The sequence below is a fragment of the Phacochoerus africanus genome, chromosome 10 (genome assembly GCF_016906955.1).
Source record: "Phacochoerus africanus isolate WHEZ1 chromosome 10, ROS_Pafr_v1, whole genome shotgun sequence".
Lineage (NCBI taxonomy): Eukaryota > Metazoa > Chordata > Mammalia > Artiodactyla > Suidae > Phacochoerus > Phacochoerus africanus.
In genome coordinates this window covers 119,577,459-119,592,714 of record NC_062553.1, presented here as the reverse complement: position 1 = coordinate 119,592,714, position 15,256 = coordinate 119,577,459, and the positions used below count along the sequence as shown (strand labels likewise).

At 42.1% G+C, this 15,256-nt stretch overlaps 1 protein-coding gene across 2 annotated transcripts in view; it reads right to left on the bottom strand.

Moving 5' to 3' along the window:
• Positions 1-15,256, bottom strand: part of PPP3CA (protein phosphatase 3 catalytic subunit alpha) — a 319,540-nt gene that overhangs the window by 134,050 nt on the left and 170,234 nt on the right. The window lies entirely within an intron of this gene.

Genomic DNA, 15,256 nt, shown 5'->3' with positions numbered 1-15,256 from the left:
CTGAATGTATTATTTAGAGTATCATTAATTGAAGGAAGTGGGACACATGCTAAAGCACATTTATGTAGGAGAAGTAATTTGTTAGGCTCTGTGGATGGCTGTTATTTTGATAGCCTGAGGAGCCACGGTCTTTACTGGGCAACAGAGATGATTCCTGCCGTCATTGCAGGGGCTCTTGGTTAAGGTAACTTAAAAGCAAATTGCTTCTGGATGCACAGAGAGAAGCACATCATTTGGGGTAAATCCCAGCCACAGGGTTACCAGACAGTCAATTTTGTTCAGCTCTACTATAAAGCATCAAAAAAGGGTCTTAATAAATAAGTAAACCTTTTTTCTTTCATTCTTTTCTTTTTTTTTTTTTTTTTTTTTTTTTAGGGCAGCACTTGCAGCATATGGAAGTTCCCAGGCTAAGGGATCAAATTAGAGCTACACCTGCTGGCCTACACCACAGACACAGCAACGCGGGATCCAAGCTGTGTCTGCCACATACATGGCAGCTCATGGCAATGCTGGATTCTTAACCTACTGACAGGTTAAGGATCGAATCCAGGGATCAAATCCACATCCTCATGGATACTAGTCAGATTCGTTTCCACTGCGCCACAATGGGAACTCCAAGTAAAGCATTAAATGAGTGAGCCAGTATTTGCAAAGTACCACATATATCCCAGGTTCTGTTCTAGACACTGTGAAAATAGTAATGGAAAAAATACATTAAACATTCCCATTTTCAGAGTTCCCATTGTGGCTCAGTGGTTAACGAATCCAACTAGGAACCATGAGGTTGTGGGCGTGATCCCTGGCCTTGCTTAGTGCGTTAACAATCCGGCATTGCCGTGAGCTGTGGTGTAGGTTGCAGATGTGGCTCGGATCCTGTGTTGCTGTGGCCCTGGCATAGGCTGGCAGCAACAGCTCTGATTAGACCCCTAGCCTGGGAACCTCCATATGCCGTGGGAGCGGCCCTAGAAAAGGCAAAAAAGACAAAACAAAAACAAAAACAAAAACCATTCCCATTTTCCTTGAGTTTACATTCTAGGGAGAAAGGAAGATGAGACCATAAAAACTGAGCTACAAAGTATATCCCTGGATAAGTGCAATGGAGGAAAGTAAGATCGGAGTGCCCGACAGCAAGTGGTGAGTGGGAGTGGAAAGGAAAGAGGAGCCACCGCTTTCTACACAGAGGTCAGGGCTGGCCTCGCTGAGATGGTGACTTGTGAACAGAGGCATGAGGAGGATGAGGACTGGGTGGATACATGGGCTAAGAGCTCTCCAAAGAAGACAGAGTGTGTGGGGGAAACAGAGAGGAGGTGAATCAATGAGATGGGGGTGTGGAGCAGAAGGGCAGGGGGTCAGGATCTATAAAGCCTGGAAAGCAGAGGCCAGCACTTGTCCTCCTGACTTCAGCAGTGGGAAAGGGTTAAGCAGGAGAGCAGTATATTCCTACTTACATTTTACCAGGGAAACACTGGTAAAAGAGAACCCTTCGATACACGCCACTGCAACAGTCCAGGCAGGTCAGCCCAGGCCAGGGCAGAGGTGGAGGGGGTAGGGCATGATAAAATTCTGGGCGAGCTTTAAAGATGAAGCCCTAAGAATCTTCAGACAGATTCTATAACAGGATGTGAAAGAGATGTTAAGAATATAGTTGTTGGAGTTCCCACCATGGCACAGTGGGTTAAGAATTCGAATGCAGCAGCACCGAGGCATGGGTTCGATCCCCGGCCCGGCGCAGTGGGATAAAGGATCTGGCATTGCTGCAGCTGCAGAATAGGTCGCAGCTGCGGCTCAGATTCAGTCCCTGGCCTGGAAACCTCCAGGTGCCACAGATGTGGCCATACGATTTAAAAAAATTTTTTTTAAAAGAATACCAGTTATTGTGTACCAAGAGAAAGGACAGTATGGGGAGCAAACTGATGAAGTAAAGTCAGGATTGTGGTTTGGACAAACTTAAATTTGAGATGTCTCTTACATAGACAAATGGAGATAAACAAGTGGTCCGAAATATGACGCTGGACCTAGAGCAGTCCAAGGACTAACCCCTGGGACACTCTGAGAGGAGCCGCCATCAAGGAGACTAAGTCAACACGGCTGCAAGTTAAGGGAAAAACAGGAGCATGCAGTACCCTGCCAACCAAGAATGTACAGGAAGGAAGAGGGACTGTCAACTTGCCAAACAGTCCAATAAGAGAAGGACTAAAAATTGGTTCATGGAAAAAAAATGTTCAGATACTATAAATCTGAACCTCATCTATTAAAAACACAGACACTGCTCTTTGGAAATAGGTTTTTAGGAGCTGGGCCATCCTATCCGGACAAAGTAAAATCTTGAAATATTCTGTTAGATACTTACACCAAGTCTTTTGTATTTGCTACATCTGCTTATGCAGAGACACTGATACATCTGCTGCCATAGCCTGATACAGCAATGGTCAACTCAGGAACTAATTCTTGATCAGGCTATCTTCCCCTTTAAACTTATTTGTGGGGCGATCAATAATATGCATTAAATGAAACAACGATAAAGCTACCTCATAGACTTTAATAACAACTGCAAACAGGAAACTGAGATACCCACTTTTCCACAAGGGCAATTAATTACAATAAGGAAATCCGGATAAGCAGTTATCTGGAGACAAGAGTCAACAACCAGGCTTGCCTCTTCACTGAAGACCAATCTTGAGTGTCTAGTGTGACAATGATGTGTAAGCAATCAAGGAAACAACATTTTACCTAAATCCTAATAAAGCTCCTGGGTGTAATTCATCACTTGTACTTTCTACACAGATTTGGCAGAGCACCTACTTAGAAAAGGTGCTTAGTAAGCAGTGGAGACAAGAATGAATGGTGTGCAAAGGACCATGCAGGTGTGCCCTCCATCTGTGCAGAGGGCGCTGGCCAGCTGGTCCGCCATATCATGCAATACATACCTACCAAGCCACAGGTGGCAGCCCAGGGAACATCTACCAGCCTCTGACTTCTATCCTGAAGTTATAAAGCAATCACAGGCGTTTCCATTGTGGCTCAGTGGCAGCAAACCTGACCAGTATCCATGAGGATGTGGGTTTGATCCCTGGCCTCACTCAGTGGGTTAAGGATCCAGTGCTGCCATGAGCCGTGGTGTAGCAGCAGTGGCAGCTCAGATCCTGCGTTTCTGTGGCTTTGGTGTAGGCCAGCAGCTGCAGCTCCAATTTGACTCCTAGCCTGGGAACTTATGCTGCACGTGTGGCCCTAAAAAATGCAAAAAAAAGGAATCACAGTGATGGCATCTATATGCTAAATATCCTTAAAGAAGGATATAAACTGAAAACGGGCCTATAAAGATGTGACACACAGGAAGAGACAGTTACTAAATGCCTACGTATGGGTTTGATGATTTTTACCTTGCTGTATGTGAGCAGGATATCTTGGCAGCATTCGATGATAAACTGCTACAAGGCAGTGATTGCTCAAGCAAATGCTTGCTAATGACCAGAAGCAGTAAACACCTTTTTAATGCTGACTCTAGTATGTGATGACTTTACGACATTGAAACAATCCATGACAAGTACCTTTGAGAAACACTGATTCAGAAATCATTTAAAAGCCATGTTTTCAAGATATGCTGGTGATTTTTATTCTCTCAAATTTGGGGAGTCAGTGTTGACTCTGAAAAGACAGATATTACAGTGAGTGCCATGCAGTATATTTTTTTTTTTCCCACTGTACAGCAAGGGGGTCAGGTTATCCTTACATGTATACATTACAATTACATATTTTGAATGGAAGCAGTGAGATATCAGGTGGGCTCGAGTTGTTTGGCTTATTGCCCCCATTTTTATAATTTTCCAAGGAAAATCCCCTGTTTACTTTCTAGCACTTTCTTTTCTGCATCATCCTCCCTACAATGAAGAACCATAACACATGATCCAACAGTGACTTTAAATGACCCATAGGCAATAACTTAAGATTTCTGGAACAGTCACTGAAACCACAAAAGAATAGTAACCTTAAAACAAATTATTCAAAATCTCAGTTACTGAAAGCCTCAAGGCATTAATTTCCCCATAATTATATAAAGCTACCTAGAAAACTGATATATATCCTTCTGCTGCTTATTGAAAATCACCTATAGGGATCAAAAGCCAGAACACACTGCGAAGCGGTGAGCTGTTTGGCTTTAATCCCTCTGACTCTTAAAGGCTGTGATTTTTCGCGATCGTTTTCAAGCCACAGTTAACCATATAACAAAAACAGACATTAGTCAGAACTGAAATACAAAAGTGATAAACATTTTATATGTTAGTTCAAGTAATGAAATAGAAATTAAACAACTGAAAAGGACCAAGGGCGTGAGATGAGAGACGGTGGGAAAAAATGAGTTTCTCATTTGCACTGTCCACCATGCTCAAATCAACATCATACCTAACAGCTATATATACTCTGTCTCTGGACCTTTCTTTAGAGACACCTATACCAGGATTTTACTCAGAGACTTGATAGAATGATCAATATATGTTTCATCTTCTCTAACTAGAAAATTCCTGCATGGGCTATAATTCATCCTTTTTATCCCTTCCAAAGCTCACTCAATTCATTGCAACTTGTATTTATTGAGCACCTACTGTATACCAATACATCAGTGACAATGACAAGAATCCCTGTCCTCCAAGAGCTCACATTCTAGGCTAGTCAAACTCATTTGGCCGATTAATAAATCATCTTGGGGTTTTGAAAAAATATTAACAAATCCCATTTGGAAAAAGAATTAACTAGATGCCATGGAAATTCTTAGATACATATTTGTTTTGCTTACTGATCACACTTTTCTAAATACCTACTAATACTCACTCAAGGGCAGGTACGCAGAGCTAAGTCTTGGGATGGCTGTCAGGACAGGCTCGCTCTAGCATGTGTGTAACCTCATCTCCGTGTCATTTTAAAACCATCAGTGTTTACCTTGGGGTGTGAATCAAGGTCATCCATGAAGCTTTTGAAACGTAGAGCCCGACTCAGACAGACTAAGTAAGAATCTACCACGATGAGACCTGGAAACATGTATTATTTAAAGCCTTATGGTTGGTTCTGAGGCACAATCCAGTTTAAGAGCAATCCTTTTAAGAAACCCTTAGAAGGTTAACAGTGTAGGTGAGTGCATGGGTGAAGAGATTTTCCTAAAATATTCTACTATATGACCACAGTAATAATAACACCAGGTCTTCTCCTGCACTTACAGTATCTCTTGCACTGCTGTAAACTGCTTCCCCACATACCTTCATTCCCCCCTTACAACAACTGTTGTTATTCCTGTTCTGCAAGAAACTAGGACACGGGAGGCTGAGAAACTTGCACAAGTCCCAGAGCTCAGGAAGCAGCAGGGCTGGGTTCTGAATCCCGGCCTGATGATGCTCAAGTCCCTGTGCTCTGTTGTCACTAGGCAGAAGAATTTATCCTAATCTTTCATTAATTTACTAACATATTTGGCAAATAGGTGCAGATTTAAGAGAAACAGATGCGTCTCTGTTTTTCCTCTGTAATACTTATCATAAATGTAAGTATTTAATTGTATCATTTGTTTAATACCCATCTCTGCTAGGAGGTAAGGATCATATGAAAATAAATGTCTCTCGTTTACTCTGGCACCCCCATATTTAGCACAGTACCTAACGCATGGCAGCATTCAATAAGTATCTGTTGACCGAGTGAATAAGTTTGTCAACTGCATTTTCCACTGGAGGAGTCATACTTGTAAAGAGACTTAACCTAGAGTGTTAATGCTCTACCAAAGGGCTGACAGAGATCAGTGGGAGGCAGGAAGAAAGAAACTAAAACCTACCAAATACAAAATACCACTTGATTTTCACAAGCAGCCCATGAGATAGGCAGCAGAGGTATTATCAACCCTATTTTGTAGGCAGCTCAACACGAGTGTGCCTAGGCATCCAGGCCATGGTCCCAAAACTTGGACTATGGGATCAGAGACCTATTTTTCAAATCTCTCTTCTGACACCTCAATCTTTGGCTTTAAGCAGGCTGTTTAGTATCTCTGAGCTTCAGCCATCTCATTTATAAAGAGAAGTATATACGGATCATGCTTTTTATTTAAGGATATATCCCCAGCACTTCAAAGAGTGCCTGGCATAAAGTTGGCACTAAATTATCACAGAATTGCAGTGCTGTTAAAGGCCTTAAATCCAAAAGACATGTATACAAGCACCTAGCACTGCGACTAAAGCACATTGTTAGTCACAGCGCCCTCGTGACTAAATGTCCCTAAAATGTTATTCCCACTTCCCCTTCCCTTTAAAATCTTGAAAGGGACTCTCTGTCCCCCTTCCCCATTTCAGATTCCTTCTGAGGCACGTGGCCACTTCTATGGTGAGTCTTAGGAGGGGTAGACCCGTATATTTCCATGAAATCACCTAGTTAACTAATGCAAAGGGGGGCAGATTTAATCTGTAAATCAGGACAGGCTCTAACTTACACTAGCAGTTCATTTGTTTTCTCATTCCCATAAGACATATCAAACATAAGTCTCTAAATTTCCCTTCTTGGAGTTTCTGCTATGGCTCAGTGGTAACAAATCTGACCAGTATCCATGAGGATGCGGATTTGATCCCTGGCCTCGTTCAGTGAGTTAAGGATCCAGCGTTGCCATGAGCTGTGGTGTAGGTTGCACACATGGTTCAGATCCTGAGTTGCTGTGCCTGTGGCATAGGCTGCAGCTCCAATTCAACCCCTAGCCTGGGAACTTCCATATGCCACGGGTAAGGCCCTAAAAGGAAAAATAAATAAATAAATAAATAAATAAATAAATAAATAAATAAATTTCCCTTCTTTCTAAAAACCACGGCATCACTCTAATGCACTTTATAATGATCCTACTAAAAAAGTTGACAAAATCACAGCCCTGCTTTATTATCACCATTCAGACTAATAGAACCAATTCACTACATAGCTACACATTAGATTTCATTGCACTGAAGCAGTTACCTGGGCACTTAAATTCTGCATCCCCGGATCCGTGATGACCCAGCTATACCCTCAGCCCCACATGCCCACCTCCTGACTCAGACTTCTCTCTGTCACCATCTCTGCCTCTAAGTGTAGGAGCAGAGCCATGAGGCCAGGATGACAGCATGGCTGAGAGGTTCAAGGCAGATTCTGGGAACCGACAATGGCTTTTAGGAATTGATAGAATAAGGCTTTTGTTTGGCTGGTTGTCTTGTGGTTTCCTACAGTTTTTTTTGGAGGGGGGGCTGGGGGGAGCCAGGGAAAATGGGAAAATGTCCCATAAGCTGAGCTACACTGCTATGAGAGTAATATTTGGATATGTGGTGGACGCAGTGTTTATTTAGCCTATGGGAGGAGGGAGAAGGCAGCGTTTGGATGTACTACACGATTTTGCAAACCTGGTATGCGGAGGGAAAAAATATCCAAACATTAGTGGCCTTGTTTTTTGCAACAGTAAAATAAAACATTAGGTGATTTCTACACTCATATCCAGCTTTAGCAATCTTCATTTTTATTAACAGCTAAAACATGGCATTGCTTTATTTATTTATTTATTTTTTGCTTTTTAGGGCTGCACCCATGACACATGGAGGCTCCCAGGCTAAGGGTTGAATTGGAGCTACAGCTACTGGTCTACGCCACAGCCACAACAACGCCAGATCCGAGCCATGTCTGTGACCTATACCACAGCTGAGGGCAACACCTGGTCCTTGACCCACTGAGCGAGGTCAGGGATCGAACCAGCGACTTCATGGTTCCTAGTTGGATTTGTTTCTGATGCGCCACAACAGGAACGCCGCATTGCTATATTTAGACTTATTCTTATGCACCAGGAAAGGCAGTGATGTCAGGATTTATATAGCTAGAGATACAGATACAGATACAGATATAGGTACACAACGGTAATCCTCTGTGAGCATAAGTTTTACATAACAGTTTGGCCAAGAGGTTTTTCATCCAATTTAATTTCATTAAGCTTCATTTTAATCTTTCAATCAAAAAATACCTGATTTAATGATTTGCTAACTGATTATAATAATATTAATAGTGACCCTATCAGGGCTAATAATAGACAACATTTATTGATGTAATAGAGTTAAGAGTGTTACAAAAACCCCTGGAGGTAAACACCATTAGAATCATTCCAACCTCACAGAAGAGAGGGGGATCGAAAACTGGAGTCTAGCAATCTAACCACATAGTCCCAGCTGTTAAAACACATGATATCCCGAATAATGAAAGATAACCACAGCAGTCATTTCATAGGACAGAAGGGAAATGGACTATGGAAATGACGCTCGCAGAGAAGTTAATGCAGCTGATTTCTACTCCCAGTTCAGCTGTTAACTAGCTGAAGACCCTTGTAATGAAATTCACCTGAGTCTCAGTTTCTTCAGGGTCAGAAAGGGAAATTTAACTGGATGTTTCCCACTCTGTTCTGTATGGTCTCTCGGTACAGGGCAGGAAGGCATCATCTTTCTATTCATCAGGGCCTCTCTGTTGTATGTGAGTTATGTATGAGTATATATGGGTATATATGAGTATATATGAGTCATGTATAATAATGAAGTTTTGTATTACATTTCATTAAAAGACTTGTCAACAGTCTGGTAATCATTTAATTCAAGGAGCTCCATGTTTTTAAAACTCTTTTGATATTCTACAGCTCTATTAAATACTTATGTTTTTATGAATAAGATTGGCTCCTTCCATATTACTTGTTTAATTAGCTCTTTTAAAACACGAACCCCAAAGTTTCTTTTCTAGGAAGAGAAACAACCAAACTATTTGGTGGATTAACTTTCCACGAAGATGTTGCAAAATTAACTGGAGTTAGGGAATAAATGGTAAAATCTTCAGTGTGTTCTATTTTGTTAAAAAGGAACTCAATAAAGCCTTCATATATATGTGTGTGTGAGTGTGTACATATATATATATATATATATGTATATATATTCTTATAGCCCAGTTTAAATCCTTCTAAAACATTTTTGTAGATTAAAGTACGATGTTTCCTCCCAACAATATATCAAAGTTATAAGTTTTCTAAGAATGATTTCTAGGACTGGAGAAATATAAAGTGTATGTGTCCAGACCTACATATAAGACTGTATATGATTTCAAGTATTTAAGGGCAGTCCGTGGGTGCCAATTTATACGTACTTCCTGATCTAGAATAACAGGCAGCCTAAGTCTCAGGAAGATGCACCCTCAGCTGGCCAAGAAGAACCGTGAGGGGGGGCAGGGACAGGACGCCCGCAGTGATGCTGCCATAGCCAGCAATCGCATTCCATGTACCATGTGCCAGACGGTGCTTTAAGAGCTTTACAGCTACTAATTCGCTTAATCCCCACAACAATTCTGAGAGGTAGACACTGAAGCACAGAGAATGTAAGTAACTCAAACAGTCACAGAGCTGGGAAGGTGACAGAGCTGGGATCACAATGAGGCACCATGTTGCTGGGAAGGGCTGTGCTTTGAGAAACGGGGGTGGAGTGGAGAGGCAGAGGATCAGGGTAAGACCGAAAGTCCTGGACTTAAAGTCCTGGAGGCATGAAAAAAAGATCTCAGACATCTATCATGATGGAAGAGAAGGAGATGGGAATCCCCTTCCCACTGATGGGAAGCAAATCCTCAAACACGGCCTTAAAAGCAAGGAAATAAAGAACTGTTAGAGGAAGAAGCTGGAATGACACTAACCTTGTTTTTGAAGTGGTGGAAATCAGCAGAGGCTGATCAGAGAACAGAGTCTTACTTCTGAGAAATGAAAGGGGGCGTTCAAGGTCAAAGCTTATATTGGGACTGAGGAGCTGACTTGCGCAGACTCCGGGGAAATAGTAGCAAGCAGTGCTATATGAATGAAACCAAAGAAAAGTGATGAGTGGCTAATTCTTGAAACATGCTGTCTGGCTCATTCCACCAATGAGAAAACTGAGGTCTTAGGGGACTGAAGGGACTTATTCTGAGGTTATTCTATCTGATCAGTGACAAATCCACCATTCCTTTCACTATACCACTTATTTTTCTCCTTAATGTTTCTTCCTGACATAGGACTTTCTCAGTGATTCCATTCAAGTATTTGCTAAAAAAGAAGCAAATAATGAGATCAAAGGCAGTTAAAACTATAGTATATACACAACATTTTTCTGGTAATTCTGCAGCTGAACACAATATGAAAAATGTGTACACCTGAATCTGCTCCCAGGGCTAGGCGAGAAGGAAGAATTGAGGAAATAATGGTCTGTGGTGCATGAAACACCCTCTATTTTCTTTCTTTTCTTTTTGCTTTTTATGGCAGCACCCATGGCATAGGGAGGTTCCCAGGCTAGGGGTCTAAATGGAGCCACAGCTGCTGGCCTACGCCAGAGCCACAGCGACACGGGATCCGAGCCGCATCTGCGACCTACACCACAGCTCACAGCAACACCAGATCCTTAAGCCACTGAGCGAGGCCAGGGATGGAACCTGCCACGCCATGGTTCCTAGTCGGATTCATTTCTGCTATGCCATGACGGGACCTCCCACCTTCTATTTTCAAATTGAGAAATTTGATGGTCAGGAAGAAACCTCAGCAAGGAGTGAGCTGAAGGTTGTTTGCCCTTTAAGGGTAAATGTAATGAGTAAGGTTGATTCTACCACACAGAGGAGTAAGTTTGAGAACCTGAAAACATTCTATTTTATTCCATTTTCCACAGGAAATAGAAAATGGAGATCTGTGGTAGACTCCCGTTAGAATTATGTGGTCTCCATAAAGCCTTACTTTCTCAAGTCTAAAGACATTTAAAGGTAATTACGGGGGAAGATGAGGGAAACTTTCCCAGCAGTTAAATAGGGGTAGTCATGGAAGAGACAAACATCTCGCCTTGTAGGTCATTACCTCTGCCCAGCTGCCAAATATGATGGAAGAGGCAGAAGAGAGCTGCAGGTCAAGGGCAAAATGAGAAGGACACTCAGGGCTTCCTCTATGTAAAGGTTAGTGGGGAAGGGTGAGTTAACATGTGATCTACAGGCTGGGTGCAAGAAGAAAACCTCAAATCTATCGCCAAGGAATAGCTGTTCGCATGCTCTGAATGCACATACATTACATTAAATTTATACATGATACACATAATTTATACATTAAATTCCAAGAAAGGCCCCTGAGATTACACTGCGAAAGTAAGACGGGTATGGTGCAGAAGTGAACTCATCAATGTCCCCCGTTGTTGCTCAGAAGGAAATGGATGCCAGCAAAGCAGGGGAATGGGCCATGGCACATGAGTCCGGAGTTCTGGGCCTGACTCAGCACCAACCGGCTATGAGGGACACTGCCAGACCACGTCACGCCCAAGGCCTGCCACACCTCATCTGTTTTCCTCCTCTGTGAGGCTGGGAGCTGGAGGGGGTCTCTAAGTCTCTTCCACAAATGATAGTAGATGACTCTTACAGCAGGAAAATATCCACAGGAAAAAAACTCAAATATTTCTTACAAGACAAGAATTTAATAATTGGGCTTGGATATGACCAGTTATCAGATATATGAGCAAATCATTAACCCTCAGAGGAATAATAGAAGTGTTCATTAAATTGTTACTATAACACAACTACTATAAACATTTCTCCCATCCTCTCACCAAAAAAAAAAAAAAAAACAAAACAACACAAAAAACGTAAAAACCCACAGTCAGAGAGGCTAAGGTCCAACAACATCAGTAGTTAAGGGATAAAAGGAAAACTGTTTCTCTACTCACAACACTTCTGATACCACATGTATGAGGTGTTTTTTTTTTACCTCATACCAACCAACACTCCAACTTGCCAGACATCACCTGAAAGTCTTGTCATTTAATTCAATTCTGATACTAACTACCTGGAGCTAGTGGGCACTTCCGATGCCCGTTGCAAATGATGGGTCCCTATGGCAGCTATGCTTTTGTCAGACTGGGTTACCAAGACCCAGGAGTTGCCCCACACATCCCCACCCTCAATCCACACTCAAAGTTTTGCTGGAGTGACTCACAAAACTCAGGGAAACATTTATGTGTATTTACTGGTTTGTTATCATGGATATTCTAAGGGCTATGGATGGACAGCCAGATGAAGACCATGTACCATGAGGTCTGGGAGGATCCCGCACACACAAACTTCTCTCCCTGCGGAGCGGGGCAGGCGGTGAGGGGGTCCACCGCCCTTCCAGCAGGCGGATATGTTCAGAAATCAAGACGTCCTCCCCACCCTGCAGTTTAGGAGACTTCAACACATGGTCATGATAGCTTTATTAACTCGGTCTCCAGGCCATCTCTCCTTCCTCGTGGGTAGGGGATAAGGCCCAAAGTTCCAAGCTCCTGATCACGGTTTGGTATGTCTGGTGACTGGCCTGCATTCTGAAGCTATCCAGGAACCCACCAAGAGCTGCCTCCTTAGAACAAAGCATGCTCCTATCACCCAGGAAATTCCAAGGGATGGCAGAGTGCAATGTAAGATGCTTCTCTCTCCCCCATCATTCAGGAGGTTACAAGGGTTTTAGGAGCTCTGGTTCAGGAACCTAAGGTGGGGGGGGGACCAGAAATATATTTCTTCTTCTGTCATAGTGATATATCAGAGTATTTACTGAAAAATTCACAAAGCCATCTCCTTTTCACCAGGCTTTTGTCTAGAGCCACAATAAAATTATTCCAAATAAAAAGCAGTCGATTCACTTAATAGTGGTATTAGAAGACTGAAAAGAGCATATACTAAAGAAAAACATGTTTTGGTTAAACTTCCCCTCTGTAAAAAGAAACACATGTGTTGGGAAGGGTGGGGAAACCTGGGTTACAATACAGATCATGCTGTTGATGACAGAGGTCATTCTAGGTATTAAAGAACTCACGAAATATTTCATTTCAGAAACAATGGTTCTGAGGCGTTCAGGAAACCATCGTATGGTGGGAAGGGAACTCATACAATAACAAAAATTAGGGTTATCAGTCACCTTGACACAGAGGTGTTTTTAAAGGGTGGCTGGAGAAAACCCTGATAAGGTTAATGAAATACACAATCAGGGTATTCGTTTTGTTAGGTTATGTGTACTCTGAGTAAGAAATACATGTATGGAACCAACACGGAAAGGGGCTTTGAGATCATCTAGAACAGTCTTCTCATGTGACATCCTTCACAACAGGGACAAAGTGTGCTTAGAACGGGCGCTACCTCTGTGGATTCCTGCTTAACAGTCCTTAACTCTTCCTCCGCTTTTAGACAACAGTGTGCACCACTTTCATTACTTTTATCCCCTCGCTCTTTTCGTGTGTCAGGCTCAGGAAAATATATTCTTTTGGTATAAGAACGGCAAGAAGATCCTCAATAAAACAACTCCACATCCACTTGGAACTAAAACAAATGTCAAGCAAACTCACATGAGTCAGATGAAAGGTGGAATCAATGCAGGTATGATAAAAAAGCACCCAACAAGACAAGAAAGGGGTCTGTAGAAAGTTGGATTTATCCAAGTTGGATTTTTGAAGTCTCACTCAGAGGTTCATGCTGAATAAACCATCAAGTGTTTGATGTGTCTCACCAAAAGTGAGTATTACATTTAACAGACCAAATAACACAGTCCCCACCACTGCCTAGTGTAAGCCACAACAGAGGGAGAAATAAATTTTTCTTTTCTGATGAAATATAAACAGAGGTATGCATCCACGCACAGAAGGCTGGTGGTAGGAGTACAGAAGCATCAATATCCATGGTAATGAATGATTGTTTTTGTTCACAGGGTTCCTAATAGGACTCAGGAATTGTGTGAGGGACATTCTGGATAAGACTCACAGCAGTGCCAGGTAGACCTTATTTCAGCCGTTCCTACTGATGAGTAAAGGAGAGGGATGTGTGAGGTAACTTGTCAGCAGCAGGATTAAAACTTAATTGTCTGAGTCTACAGCCAACGTTCTTCTCACCAGGTGACAGAGCCTTACCCTAACAATAGTCCCTTTACAGAATGTGGATGTCACTTGCAAAAAAATCTAGAACACAAGACTGAACACATCCACACTCCATTTTAGTTTCACGTTCTACACAGATGTTAAAATTTCATTATTTATCTGTGGCACGGTGAACACTCCACAGCACTAGCATCAAGTCTTACTTAAACAGAAAATCAAAATCTGCTCAAGAAGAAATCTTGTTTTTCCATCTTAAAAAACGTATTGAAAACCATGGTCATCACTGACCCTTAAATAGTGTAATCTATCCGACAGAGTCAGTCACACCGCCTCCCACTTGTCCCCACTGGCCCCCGAGGGACTGATGGTTGGTACTGTGCTCCCTTCCCTGAGGGTACATCTGACAGTTCCTTTGATCAATCGTAATACTTACTTTGGCATAATCCTTCTTCTTCCTTTCCTCCACCATTCTAAACTGGACAACCCATCCTAAGTCAACCCCCAAACCTATTCCAATCTATCCTCGAAAGAATCATGCCTATTTCCACTGTAACTTTACTCCCAGCCTATTTGTTGACATGAATTTTCGTCATTGCACTTACCCAGCCATCATGAAATTCAACATAAATCTCCCTGGCTACTACAGGTCCCCCGGACATCTTTCATATGAATGGAAATGTCCCCATTAGTCCTCCTGGCCGAATTCCTCAGATTCAACCCAACCACATATGAATTTCTTTTCATCATCCTCACTCAATCGATACCTCCTGATAGATATTTTTTTCTGTGGAATCCAAGCCTACTTGACCTTGCCAACTGGCCAGTGTTACCAAATGCTTCATCACAGTTTCTTCAACACTAAACTGTTCCTTGAACTGTCATTTAAAAACTATGCATGGCCACCACCAAAAAGTCTACAAGTAATAAATGCTGAAGAGGGCGTGGAGAAAAGGGAATCCTCCAATACTGCTGGTGCGAATGTAAATTGGTGCAACCACTGTAGAAAACAGTAGGGAGGTGCCTTTAAAAACTAAAATAGAATAACCACTTGATCTAGCAATCCCACTCCTGCCTGGGCACATATCTGGAAGAGAAAACACACTCTCATTTGAAAAGATATATGCACTCCGGTGTTCAAAGCAGCACTATTTACAACATGGAAGACAACCTAAATGTCTATTGACAGAGGAATGGATAAAGATGTACCTTTGTACAACGGACAATTACTCCATTCTGTAGCAACATGAATGGATCTAGGGATTATCACACTGAGTGAATTAAGTCAGACAAAGGCTGTCTTATACAGTATCATTTATATGCGGAATCTAAAAAATAATACACATGACCTTATTTACAAAACAGAC